General features: G+C 43.3%; 1 protein-coding gene across 1 annotated transcript in view; it reads left to right on the top strand.

Annotated features, from left to right (window-relative positions):
- Positions 1 to 15,540, top strand: part of cntn5 (contactin 5) — a gene marked incomplete at its 5' end in the record, with an annotated part of 395,923 nt that overhangs the window by 111,475 nt on the left and 268,908 nt on the right. The window lies entirely within an intron of this gene.

Raw genomic sequence — 15,540 nt, 5'->3', positions numbered from 1 at the left:
GGGAGACTCTCTCAGAGGGTAGGTTCTCTCAGAGGGTAGACTCTCTCAGAGGGTAGACTCTCAGAGGGTAGACTCTCTCAGAGGGTAGGTTCTCTCAGAGGGTAGACTCTCAGAAGGTAGACTCTCTCAGAGGGTAGACTCTCTCAGAGGGTAGACTCTCTCAGAGGGTAGGTTCTCTCAGAGGGTAGACTCTCTCAGAGGGTGGACTCTCTCAGAGGGTAGACTCTCTCAGAGGGTAGACTCTCTCAGAGGGTAGTCTCTGGTGTCTAATACGATGTGCCTTTCAGCCGTACAGCCCATTACACCAAACACTTTCACCTCTGTCCTGCCCTGGTTCTAACACTCTTAATCAAACCTGCCTCACCTCTGTCCTGCCCTGGTTCTAACACTCTTAATCAAACCTGCCTCACCTCTGTCCTGCCCTGGTTCTAACACTCTTAATCAAACCTGCCTCACCTCTGTCCTGCCCTGGTTCTAACACTCTTAATCAAACCTGCCTCACCTCTGTCCTGCCCTGGTTCTAACACTCTTAATCAAACCTGCCTCACTGCATCTGGGCTCTGTTACACCCCTGCGGTAAAGTCATGGCTCTTCCCTTCACTACGCAACGGGAGGAGATGAGGAGAAGGGAGACAGACAGGCAGACAGACAGACAGACAGGCAGACAGACAGACAGACAGACAGACAGGCAGACAGACAGACAGACAGACAGGCAGACAGACAGACAGACAGACAGACAGACAGGCAGACAGTTTGCCATTGTCAAACACCTGAAATAAGCTTTTTCTACAGCCAGTATTTTCTGCATAGCTCTTGAGCTGTCTATCTGTTTTAAAGAAACATAATATGCTTCTCTGCATTTCTGTAAAAATCCGGGTAAAATATTGAAAGGAATGTCAGTTTTATTCAGTACATTTAGTAATACATTTTTGCTTGCTTTTCTAAAGTGTAGCAGCCTTGGCAGCAGGCAGATAAGATAGTTATAAACAAGCTACTATAACTGTATTGATAGTTTGAAATGGCTTACAGAGAAACAAAACATTTTAGTTGTATTTATTCATCAAGAACAAATCAATAGGCTACTTAGCTTGATCACATTAATTTACAAACATACATCCTGCAAGTCCTGCCCATCACCGGCAGCTAAAATCAAATCAAATGCTGTGGGTTGCTCTGCACTCTCTCTCCTCGTCCACTGACGATACTGTTTGCACGCACTAGACTATCTAGCGTCCTGCCTAGCATAGCTTTGCTCCGTGGTGCACCTTGGAAATAACCCCTTACTAGTCAGAGTGACTGGGGGGGATGGTACTCTTCTCCCGGTCCAGTCAGAGTGACTGGGGGGACGGTACTCTTTTCCCGGTCCAGTCAGAGTGACTGGGGGGACGGTACTCTTTTCCCGGTCCAGTCAGAGTGACTAGGGGGAGGGTACTCTTTTCCCGGTCCAGTCAGAGTGACTGGGGGGACGGTACTCTTTTCCCGGTCCAGTCAGAGTGACTGGGGGGACGGTACTCTTTTCCCGGTCCAGTCAGAGTGACTGGGGGGACGGTACTCTTTTCCCGGTCCAGTCAGAGTGACTTGGGGGAGGGTACTCTTTTCCCGGTCCAGTCAGTCTTCTCCCTTCAACTAAATTCTTCTGATACGCCAATGCCCTTGTACCCATGACACCTCTGAACCATGAAGTATTTGGACACATTAATATATAGTTTGCCCTATTCATGAACGCTTGACTTTGTCTGAAAGTAAAAAAATTAACAATATTATTTTACTGAAAAAAATATGTTTTTTTATACATTTCCTCCAATTCTACACTGTTGCTTCAAAAACAGATCCATATTCATGAACAGAACACAAGCATTTTTCTTAGGTTCTGATACAATACAATGATTTTGAACTTGTGTACTCAAATAAATAAAATAAAATATATTTGTAGAACACAAGGTCAGAAAAAAAATATGTGCACATTTATCTATATGCCAACAGTGAGTAACAACGCATCATTTATCATAACCATTACATTTATCAAATCCTAATTGCTAAATTGCCCCAAATTCACTGAGTGTACAAAACATTAAGAACACCTGCTCTTTCCATGACTGACCAGGTGAATCCAGGTGAAAGATAAGTTCCCTTATTGATGTCACTTGTTAAATCCACTTCAATCGGTGTAGATGAAGGGGAGGAGACGGGTTGAAGCAGGATTTTTAAGCCTTGAGACAATTAAGACATGGATTGTTTATGTGTGCCACGGGGTATGGTAGTAGGTGCCAGGTGCACCGGTCTGAGTGTGTCAAGAACTGCAACGCTGCTGGGTTTTTCATGCTCAACAGTTTCACGTGTTTATCAAGAATTGTCCACCATCCAAAGGACATCAAGCCAACTTGACACAACTATGGGAAGCATTGGAGCCAACATGGGCCAGCATCCCTGTGGAACACTTTCCACACCTTGTAGAGTGTGTGCCCTGGCAAATTGAGGCTGTTCTGAGGGAAAAAAGGGGTGCAACTCAATATTAGGAAGGTGTTCCTAATATTTTGTACACTCAGTGTGTATCTAGTCAATAAAAAAACAAGAGCCATGTCAGATTGATTTATTGATGTATAATTTCAACTGGTTATATTATATGTATGTTGGAACACAGTCTCAACAAGGCAGTAACCTCAGCATTGGCACTTGCTTGTAGAAGCATATGGCATAGCCTTGATTTGTTAATTTAGCAGACAAGATATTCTTATTTCCTGAGCCCTTATCACATTCAAGACACATCTATTTCATAGTAAAAAAAAATGCCATGATGTGAAATAACAGAATAAAATAGAACAGAATGTTTTTCCGATGAAAAAAAGTTGCCAGTGCGAATTGATGCTTCTGGAACGGTTATTCTTGAAGAGAGATCATTTGAAACGGGGCTCAATTTGGTGAGTTGAAAGTAAAAAAATTGCACGGTTACAGACCTAAATGTATCTTATTTTCGATAGACAGACATTCAATTTAGTTTATTCTGCCTGTTCTTTGGGATGGACAATTCTACAGTGAACACTGTATGGGAATGAATTACGGCCACAAGGCAAGACACAGGCGAGACTCAGACCCAGACACAGGAGGCAGATGGTTGGAGTCTTACAATGTTTAATAATCCAAAAGGAGTAGCAAGAGAATGGTCAGGCAAAAGGTCAAAACCAGATCAGAGTTCAGGAGGTACAGAGGGGCAGACAGGCTCGTAGTCAAGGCAGGCAGGATGGTCAGACAGGCGGGTACAGAGTCCAGAACAGGCAAGGGTCAAAACCGGGAGGACTAGAAAAAGAGAATTGCAAAGGCATGAGTACGGGAAAACCGCTGGTGACTTGGACATACAAGACGAAGTGGCACAAAGAGACAGGAAACACAGGGATAAATACACTGGTACAGAGAGACAGGAAACAGGGATAAATATACTGGTACAGAGATACAGGAAACACAGGGATAAATACACTGGTACAGAGAGACAGGAAACAGGGATAAATACACTGGCACAGAGAGACAGGAAACACAGGGATAAATACACTGCCACAGAGAGACAGGAAACACAGGGATAAATACACTGGCACAGAGAGACAGGAAACACAGGGATAAATACACTGGTACAGGGAGACAGGAAACACAGGGATAAATACACTGGTACGGGGAGACAGGAAACACAGGGATAAATACACTGGTACAGGGAGACAGGAAACACAGGGATAAATACACTGGTACAGAGAGACAGGAAACACAGGGATAAATACACTGGTACAGAGAGACAGGAAACACAGGGATAAATACACTGGTACAGAGAGACAGGAAACACAGGGATAAATACACTGGCACAGAGAGACAGGAAACACAGGGATAAATACACTGGTACAGAGAGACAGGAAACACAGGGATAAATACACTGGTACAGAGAGACAGGAAACACAGGGATAAATACACTGGCAGAGAGGGAGGAAACACAGGGATAAATACACTGGCACAGGGAGACAGGAAACACAGGGATAAATACACTGGTACAGAGAGACAGGAAACACAGGGATAAATACACTGGTACAGAGAGACAGGAAACACAGGGATAAATACACTGGTACAGAGAGACAGGAAACACAGGGATATATACACTGGTACAGAGAGACAGGAAACACAGGGATAAATACACTGGTACAGAGAGACAGGAAACACAGGGATAAATACACTGGCACAGAGAGACAGGAAACACAGGGATAAATACACTGGCACAGAGAGACAGGAAACACAGGGATAAATACACTGGTACAGAGAGACAGGAAACACAGGTACAGAGAGACAGGAAACACAGGGATAAATACACTGGGAAAAACAAGTGACACCTGTTGGGGGTGGAGACAATAACAAGGACAGGTGAGACAGATCAGGGTGTGACAACAACATCTGTTTGGTGAGTAGTGCTCAGCTTAATGATTCTGATGAAAATACTCTATTTTTCTTTATCAAACTAATTGTGGAACCTGTCTATGTTTAGATTATAGACTTGCCGTCGGCAAATCAATTCTGAATGGCAGGTCGCAGTGGAAAATAGAACGGATGCAATTATTCCAAAACTGCAGCTCGATGTTGGACCACATATATCCAGCAGCTCGATGTTGGACCACATATATCCAGCAGCTCGATGTTGGAACACATATATCCCTGCAGCTCGATGTTGGAACACATATATCCCTGCAGCTCGATGTTGGAACACATATATCCCTGCAGCTCGATGTTGGAACACATATATCCCTGCAGCTCGATGTTGGAACACATATATCCAGCAGCTCGATGTTGGAACACATATATCCCTGCAGCTCGATGTTGGAACACATATTTCCCTGCAGCTCGATGTTGGAACACATATATCCAGCAGCTCGATGTTGGAACACATATATCCAGCAGCTCGATGTTGGAACACATATATCCAGCAGCTCGATGTTGGAACACATACATCCAGCAGCTCGACGTTGGAACACATATATCCAGCAGCTCGATGTTGGAACACATATATCCAGCAGCTCGATGTTGGAACACATATATCCAGCAGCTCGATGTTGGAACACATATATCCAGCAGCTCGATAGTGGAACACATATATCCAGCAGCTCGATGTTGGAACACATATATCCAGCAGCTCGATGTTGGAACACATATATCCAGCAGCTCGATGTTGGAACACATATATCCAGCAGCTCGATGTTGGAACACATATATCCCTGCAGCTCGATGTTGGAACACATATATCCCTGCAGCTCGATGTTGGAACACATATATCCCTGCAGCTCGATGTTGGAACACATATATCCCTGCAGCTCGATGTTGGAACACATATATCCCTGCAGCTCGATGTTGGAACACATATATCCAGCAGCTCGATGTTGGAACACATATATCCCTGCAGCTCGAAGTTGGAACACATATATCCCTGCAGCTCGAAGTTGGAACACATATATCCCTGCAGCTCGATGTTGGAACACATATATTCCTGCAGCTCGATGTTGGAACACATATATCCCTGCAGCTTGATGTTGGAACACATATATCCAGCAGCTCGATGTTGGAACACATATATCCCTGCAGCTCGATGTTGGAACACATATATCCCTGCAGCTCGATGTTGGAACACATATATCCCTGCAGCTCGATGTTGGAACACATATATCCCTGCAGCTCGATGTTGGAACACATATATCCAGCAGCTCGATGTTGGAACACATATATCCCTGCAGCTCGATGTTGGAACACATATTTCCCTGCAGCTCGATGTTGGAACACATATATCCAGCAGCTCGATGTTGGAACACATATATCCAGCAGCTCGATGTTGGAACACATATATCCAGCAGCTCGATGTTGGAACACATATATCCAGCAGCTCGATAGTGGAACACATATATCCAGCAGCTCGATGTTGGAACACATATATCCAGCAGCTCGATGTTGGAACACATATATCCAGCAGCTCGATGTTGGAACACATATATCCAGCAGCTCAATGTTGGAACACATATAACCCTGCAGCTCGATGTTGGAACACATATATCCCTGCAGCTCGATGTTGGAACACATATATCCCTGCAGCTCGATGTTGGAACACATATATCCCTGCAGCTCGATGTTGGAACACATATATCCCTGCAGCTCGATGTTGGAACACATATATCCAGCAGCTCGATGTTGGAACACATATATCCCTGCAGCTCGAAGTTGGAACACATATATCCCTGCAGCTCGATGTTGGAACACATATATTCCTGCAGCTCGATGTTGGAACACATATATCCCTGCAGCTCGATGTTGGAACACATATATCCCTGCAGCTCGATGTTGGAACACATATATCCCTGCAGCTCGATGTTGGAACACATATATCCCTGCAGCTCGATGTTGGAACACATATATCCCTGCAGCTCGATGTTGGAACACATATATCCAGCAGCTCGATGTTGGAACACATATATCCAGCAGCTCGATAGTGGAACACATATATCCCTGCAGCTCGATGTTGGAACACATATATCCAGCAGCTCGATGTTGGAACACATATATCCCTGCAGCTCAATGTTGGAACACATATATCCCTGCAGCTCGATGTTGGAACTCATATATCCAGCAGCTCGATGTTGGAACACATATATCCAGCAGCTCGATGTTGGAACACATTTTACCCTGCAGCTCGATGTTGGAACACATATATCCAGCAGCTCGATGTTGGAACACATATATCCCTGCAGCTCGATGTTGGAACACATATATCCAGCAGCTCGATGTTGGAACACATATATCCCTGCAGCTCGATGTTGGAACACATATATCCAGCAGCTTGATGTTGGAACACATATATCCCTGCAGCTCGATGTTGGAACACATATATCCAGCAGCTCAATGTTGGAACACATATATCCCTGCAGCTCGATGTTGGAACACATATATCCAGCAGCTCGATGTTGGAACACATATATCCCTGCAGCTCGATGTTGGAACACATATATCCAGCAGCTCGATGTTGGACCACATATATCCAGCAGCTCGATGTTGGAACACATATATCCCTGCAGCTCGATAGTGGAACACATATATCCCTGCAGCTCGATGTTGGAACACATATATCCAGAAGCTCGATAGTGGAACACATATATCCAGCAGCTCGATGTTGGAACACATATGTCCAGCAGCTCGATAGTGGAACACATATATCCCTGCAGCTCGATGTTGGAACACATATATCCAGAAGCTCGATGTTGGAACACATATATCCCTGCAGCTCGATGTTGGAACACATATATCCAGCAGCTCGATGTTGGAACACATATATCCCTGCAGCTTGATGTTGGAACACATATATCCCTGCAGCTCGATGTTGGAACACATATATCCCTGCAGCTCGATGTTGGAACACATATATCCAGCAGCTCGATATTGGAACACATATATCCAGCAGCTCGATGTTGGAACACATATATCCCTGCAGCTCGATAGTGGAACACATATATCCCTGCAGCTCGATGTTGGAACACATATATCCAGCAGCTCGATAGTGGAACACATATATCCAGCAGCTCGATGTTGGAACACATATATCCAGCAGCTCGATGTTGGAACACATATATCCAGCAGCTCGATGTTGGAATACATATATCCCTGCAGCTCGATAGTGGAACACATATATCCCTGCAGCTCGATGTTGGAACACATATATCCAGCAGCTCGATAGTGGAACACATATATCCAGCAGCTCGATGTTGGAACACATATATCCAGCAGCTCGATAGTGGAACACATATATCCCTGCAGCTCGATGTTGGAACACATATATCCAGAAGCTCGATAGTGGAACACATATATCCCTGCAGCTCGATGTTGGAACACATATATCCCTGCAGCTCGATGTTGGAACACATATATCCAGCAGCTCGATGTTGGAACACATATATCCCTGCAGCTTGATGTTGGAACACATATATCCCTGCAGCTCGATGTTGGAACACATATATCCCTGCAGCTCGATGTTGGAACACATATATCCCTGCAGCTCGATGTTGGAACACATATATCCCTGCAGCTCGATGTTGGAACACATATAACCCTGCAGCTCGATGTTGGAACACATATATCCCTGCAGTTCGATGTTGGAACACATATATCCAGCAGCTCGATAGTGGAACACATATATCCCTGCAGCTCGATGTTGGAACACATATATCCAGCAGCTCGATAGTGGAACACATATATCCCTGCAGCTCGATGTTGGAACACATATATCCAGCAGCTCGATAGTGGAACACATATATCCCTGCAGCTCGATGTTGGAACACATATATCCCTGCAGCTCGATGTTGGAACACATATATCCAGCAGCTCGATAGTGGAACACATATATCCCTGCAGCTTGATGTTGGAACACATATATCCAGCAGCTCGATAGTGGAACACATATATCCAGCAGCTCGATGTTGGAACACATATATCCAGCAGCTCGATAGTGGAACACATATATCCCTGCAGCTCGATGTTGGAACATATATATCCAGAAGCTCGATAGTGGAACACATATATCCCTGCAGCTCGATGTTGGAACACATATATCCCTGCAGCTCGATGTTGGAACACATATATCCAGCAGCTCGATGTTGGAACACATATATCCAGCAGCTCGATGTTGGAACACATATATCCAGCAGCTCGATGTTGGAACACATATATCCAGCAGCTTGATGTTGGAACACATATATCCCTGCAGCTCGATGTTGGAACACATATATCCCTGCAGCTCGATGTTGGAACACATATATCCCTGCAGCTCGATGTTGGAACACATATATCCCTGCAGCTCGATGTTGGAACACATATAACCCTGCAGCTCGATGTTGGAACACATATATCCCTGCAGTTCGATGTTGGAACACATATATCCAGCAGCTCGATAGTGGAACACATATATCCCTGCAGCTCGATGTTGGAACACATATATCCAGCAGCTCGATAGTGGAACACATATATCCCTGCAGCTCGATGTTGGAACACATATATCCAGCAGCTCGATAGTGGAACACATATATCCCTGCAGCTCGATGTTGGAACACATATATCCCTGCAGCTCGATGTTGGAACACATATATCCAGCAGCTCGATAGTGGAACACATATATCCAGCAGCTCGATGTTGGAACACATATATCCAGCAGCTCGATAGTGGAACACATATATCCCTGCAGCTCGATGTTGGAACATATATATCCAGAAGCTCGATAGTGGAACACATATATCCCTGCAGCTCGATGTTGGAACACATATATCCCTGCAGCTCGACGTTGGAACACATATATCCAGCAGCTCGATGTTGGAACACATATATCCAGCAGCTCGATGTTGGAACACATATATCCAGCAGCTCGATGTTGGAACACATATATCCAGCAGCTTGATGTTGGAACACATATATCCCTGCAGCTCGATGTTGGAACACATATACCCTGCAGCTCGATGTTGGAACATATATATCCCTGCAGCTCGATGTTGGAACACATATATCCCTGCAGCTCGATGTTGGAACACATATATCCCTGCAGCTCGATGTTGGAACACATATATCCCTGCAGCTCGATGTTGGAACACATATATCCAGCAGCTCGATGTTGGAACACATATATCCAGCAGCTCGATAGTGGAACACATATATCCCTGCAGCTCGATGTTGGAACACATATATCCAGCAGCTCGATGTTGGAACACATATATCCCTGCAGCTCGATGTTGGAACACATATATCCCTGCAGCTCGATGTTGGAACACATATATCCAGCAGCTCGATGTTGGAACACATATATCCAGCAGCTCGATGTTGGAACACATATATCCAGCAGCTCAATGTTGGAACACATATATCCCTGCAGCTCGATGTTGGAACACATATATCCAGCAGCTCGATGTTGGAACACATATATCCCTGCAGCTCGATGTTGGAACACATATATCCCTGCAGCTCGATGTTGGACCACATATATCCAGCAGCTCGATGTTGGAACACATATATCCCTGCAGCTCGATAGTGGAACACATATATCCCTGCAGCTCGATGTTGGAACACATATATCCAGCAGCTCGATAGTGGAACACATATATCCCTGCAGCTCGATGTTGGAACACATATATCCAGAAGCTCGATAGTGGAACACATATATCCCTGCAGCTCGATGTTGGAACACATATATCCCTGCAGCTCGATGTTGGAACACATATATCCAGCAGCTCGATGTTGGAACACATATATCCCTGCAGCTCGATGTTGGAACACATATATCCCTGCAGCTCAATGTTGGAACACATATATCCCTGCAGCTCGATGTTGGAACACATATATCCCTGCAGCTCGATGTTGGAACACATATATCCCTGCAGCTCGATGTTGGAACACATATATCCAGCAGCTCGATAGTGGAACACATATATCCCTGCAGCTCGATGTTGGAACACATATATCCCTGCAGCTCGATGTTGGAACACATATATCCCTGCAGCTCGATGTTGGAACACATATATCCCTGCAGCTCGATGTTGGAACACATATATTTACATTTACATTTAAGTCATTTAGCAGACACTCTTTTCCAGAGCGACTTACAAATTGGACAAGTCAGTTAAGAACAAATTCTTATTTACAATGACGGCCTAGGAACAGTGGGTTAACTGCCTTGTTCAGGGCCAGAACAACAGATTTGTACCTTGTCAGCTCGGGGATTTGAACTTGCAACCTTTCAGTTACTAGACCAACGCTCTAACCACTAGGCTACCCTGCCGACTGGAATCGTGTTAATTGCATTTTATGGTGTCTGACATGATTGACTGGAATCGTGTTAATTGCATTTTATGGTGTCTGACATGATTGACTGGAATCGTGTTAATTGCATTTTATGGTGTCTGATGTAATTTAAATGAATCCAGTTAGTTGCATTTTACGAGAAAAAAACAGGACGGTGTTCCGTTTCGTAGTGTGATAACTGATCATTTGGTCTATCAAAATATATATTTCAAATTTTGTTAATATTAAGAAAAACGTTTTTGGGGAAAAATGTGATATTGTCCCGTCTTTCAAGAATCTCTGACATACGAGTTAGTCTAGATATTAATCCCTGACATATGAGTTAGCCTAGATATTAATCCCTGACATACGAGTTAGCCTAGATATTAATCCCTGACATACGAGTTAGCCTAGATGTTAATCCCTGATATACGAGTTAGCCTAGATGTTAATCCCTGATATACGAGTTAGCCTAGATATTAATCCCTGACATACGAGTTAGCCTAGATGTTAATCCCTGATATACGAGTTAGCCTAGATGTTAATCCCTGATATACGAGTTAGCCTAGATATTAATCCCTGACATACGAGTTAGCCTAGATGTTAATCCCTGATACACGAGTTAGCCTAGATGTTAATCCCTGACATACGAGTTAGTCTAGATATTAATCCTTGACATACGAGTTAGTCTAGATATTAATCCCTGACATATGAGTTAGCCTAGATATTAATCCCTGACATACGAGTTAGCCTAGATATTAATCCCTGACATACGAGTTAGTCTAGATATTAATCCCTGACATATGAGTTAGCCTAGATATTAATCCCTGACATACGAGTTAGCCTAGATGTTAATCCCTGATACACGAGTTAGCCTAGATGTTAATCCCTGACATACGAGTTAGTCTAGATATTAATCCTTGACATACGAGTTAGTCTAGATATTAATCCCTGACATATGAGTTAGCCTAGATATTAATCCCTGACATACGAGTTAGCCTAGATATTAATCCCTGACATACGAGTTAGTCTAGATATTAATCCCTGACATATGAGTTAGCCTAGATATTAATCCCTGACATACGAGTTAGCCTATATATTAATCCCTGACATACGAGTTAGCCTAGATGTTAATCCCTGATACACGAGTTAGCCTAGATGTTAATCCCTGACATACGAGTTAGTCTAGATATTAATCCCTGACATATGAGTTAGCCTAGATATTAATCCCTGACATACGAGTTAGATATCTTAGTTTGTTATTTGGGTTTCTAAATCAGTGTTTATAATCATCTTTCCATTTATATTTCCTCCAACTCAAATGTTTCCGTTACTTCCTTCACTTGGAGCAGGATGTGAAACCTCACCAAAGTGTAATAATCTACTTTCATCAAGACTGGGATTTAAAAGAGGCTTTGACGTGTTTCAAGACACAGACTGTATCCTGTAATTGGTTGCCGTGACTTGCCATAAACAAGAAAGCATAAAGAAGAATAATTAATTGGCTCAATAAAGAAATTAAATTGGAACATAAAACAGGCCACAGGACATGTACAGGATGTAAATGCAGTTGTTTTATTGGGGGAGGGGGGCACACAGAACTCGGGAAGCATTTCATTCTATCAATTTGCTAGTTCTACAGCAAGCTTTAATAAGATATCAATTATCTAGTTCTTCAGTAGCCACATCTCAACATGTACAGTCCACATCTCAACATGTACAGTCATTAGTCCACATCTCAACATGTACAGCCCACATCTCAACATGTACAGTCATTATCCACATCTCAACATGTACAGTCATTAGCCCACATCTCAACATGTACAGTCATTATCCCACATCTCAACATGTACAGTCATTATCCCACATCTCAACATGTACAGTCATTATCCCACATCTCAACATGTACAGCCATTAGCCCACATCTCAACATGTACAGCCATTAGCCCACATCTCAACATGTACAGTCCACATCTCAACATGTACAGCCATTAGCCCACATCTCAACATGTACAGTCCACATCTCAACATGTACAGTCATTATCCCACATCTCAACATGTACAGCCATTAGCCCACATCTCAACATGTACAGCCATTAGCCCACATCTCAACATGTACAGTCATTAGCCCACATCTCAACATGTACAGTCCACATCTCAACATGTACAGTCATTATCCCACATCTCAACATGTACAGTCATTATCCACATATCAACATGTACAGTCATTATCCACATCTCAACATGTACAGTCATTAGCCCACATCTCAACATGTACAGCCATTATCCACATCTCAACATGTACAGTCATTAGCCCACATCTCAACATGTACAGCCATTATCCACATCTCAACATGTACAGTCATTAGCCCACATCTCAACATGTACAGTCATTAGCCCACATCTCAACATGTACAGTCATTAGTCCACATCTCAACATGTACAGTCATTAGCCCACATCTCAACATGTACAGTCATTAGCCCACATCTCAACATGTACAGTCATTAGTCCACATCTCAACATGTACAGTCATTAGTCCACATCTCAACATGTACAGTCATTAGCCCACATCTCAACATGTACAGCCATTAGTCCACATCTCAACATGTACAGTCATTAGCCCACATCTCAACATGTACAGTCCACATCTCAACATGTACAGCCATTAGCCCACATCTCAACATGTACAGTCATTAGCCCACATCTCAACATGTACAGTCATTAGTCCACATCTCAACATGTACAGTCATTAGCCCACATCTCAACATGTACAGTCATTAGCCCACATCTCAACATGTACAGCCCACATCTCAACATGTACAGTCATTAGCCCACATCTCAACATGTACAGTCATTAGTCCACATCTCAACATGTACAGTCATTAGTCCACATCTCAACATGTACAGCCATTAGCCCACATCTCAACATGTACAGTCATTAGTCCACATCTCAACATGTACAGTCATTAGTCCACATCTCAACATGTACAGTCATTAGCCCACATCTCAACATGTACAGCCCACATCTCAACATGTACAGCCATTAGCCCACATCTCAACATGTACAGCCATTAGCCCACATCTCTACATGTACAGACCACATCTCAACATGTATAGTCATTAGCCCACATCTCAACATGTACAGCCATTAGCCCACATCTCAACATGTATAGTCATTAGCCCACATCTCAACATGTACAGTCATTATCCACATCTCAACATGTACAGCCATTAGCCCACATCTCAACATGTACAGTCATTAGCCCACATCTCAACATGTACAGTCCACATCTCAACATGTACAGCCATTAGCCCACATCTCAACATGTACAGTCATTAGCCCACATCTCAACATGTACAGCCATTAGCCCACATCTCAACATGTACAGTCATTATCCACATCTCAACATGTACAGTCATTAGCCCACATCTCAACATGTACAGTCATTAGCCCACATCTCAACATGTACAGTCATTATCCACATCTCAACATGTACAGTCATTAGCCCACATCTCAACATGTACAGCCATTAGCCCACATCTCAACATGTACAGCCATTATCCACATCTCAACATGTACAGCCATTAGCCCACATCTCAACATGTACAGTCATTATCCACATCTCAACATGTACAGTCATTATCCACATCTCAACATGTACAGTCATTAGCCCACATCTCAACATGTACAGTCATTAGCCCACATCTCAACATGTACAGTCATTAGCCCACATCTCAACATGTACAGCCATTAGCCCACATCTCAACATGTACAGCCATTAGCCCACATCTCAACATGTACAGTCATTAGCCCACATCTCAACATGTACAGCCATTAGCCCACATCTCAACATGTACAGTCATTAGCCCACATCTCAACATGTACAGTCATTAGCCCACATCTCAACATGTACAGCCATTATCCACATCTCAACATGTACAGCCCACATCTCAACATGTACAGTCATTAGCCCACATCTCAACATGTACAGTCATTAGCCCACATCTCAACATGTACAGCCATTAGTCCACATCTCAACATGTACAGCCCACATCTCAACATGTACAGTCATTAGCCCACATCTCAACATGTACAGTCATTAGCCCACATCTCAACATGTACAGTCATTAGTCCACATCTCAACATGTACAGCCATTAGCCCACATCTCAACATGTACAGTCATTAGCCCACATCTCAACATGTACAGTCATTAGCCCACATCTCAACATGTACAGTCATTATCCCACATCTCAACATGTACAGACATTAGCCCACATCTCAACATGTACAGCCCACATCTCAACATGTACAGTCATTAGTCCACATCTCAACATGTACAGCCATTATCCACATCTCAACATGTACAGTCATTAGTCCACATCTCAACATGTACAGTCATTAGCCCACATCTCAACATGTACAGTCATTAGCCCACATCTCAACATGTACAGTCATTATCCACATCTCAACATGTACAGCCCACATCTCAACATGTACAGTCATTTTCCACATCTCAACATGTACAGTCATTAGCCCACATCTCAACATGTACAGTCATTATCCACATCTCAACATGTACAGTCATTATCCACATCTCAACATGTACAGCCCACATCTCAACATGTACAGTCATTTTCCACATCTCAACATGTACAGCCATTAGCCCACATCTCAACAGAATCCTAATCGTTTATGGTCTATATTTCCATCGATAAAACA

Source organism: Salvelinus namaycush, chromosome 23 (assembly GCF_016432855.1).
Source record: "Salvelinus namaycush isolate Seneca chromosome 23, SaNama_1.0, whole genome shotgun sequence".
Classification (NCBI taxonomy): Eukaryota; Metazoa; Chordata; class Actinopteri; order Salmoniformes; family Salmonidae; genus Salvelinus; species Salvelinus namaycush.
The sequence above is the reverse complement of the archived record's forward strand: the minus strand, read 5'-3'. Positions and strand labels throughout refer to the sequence as shown.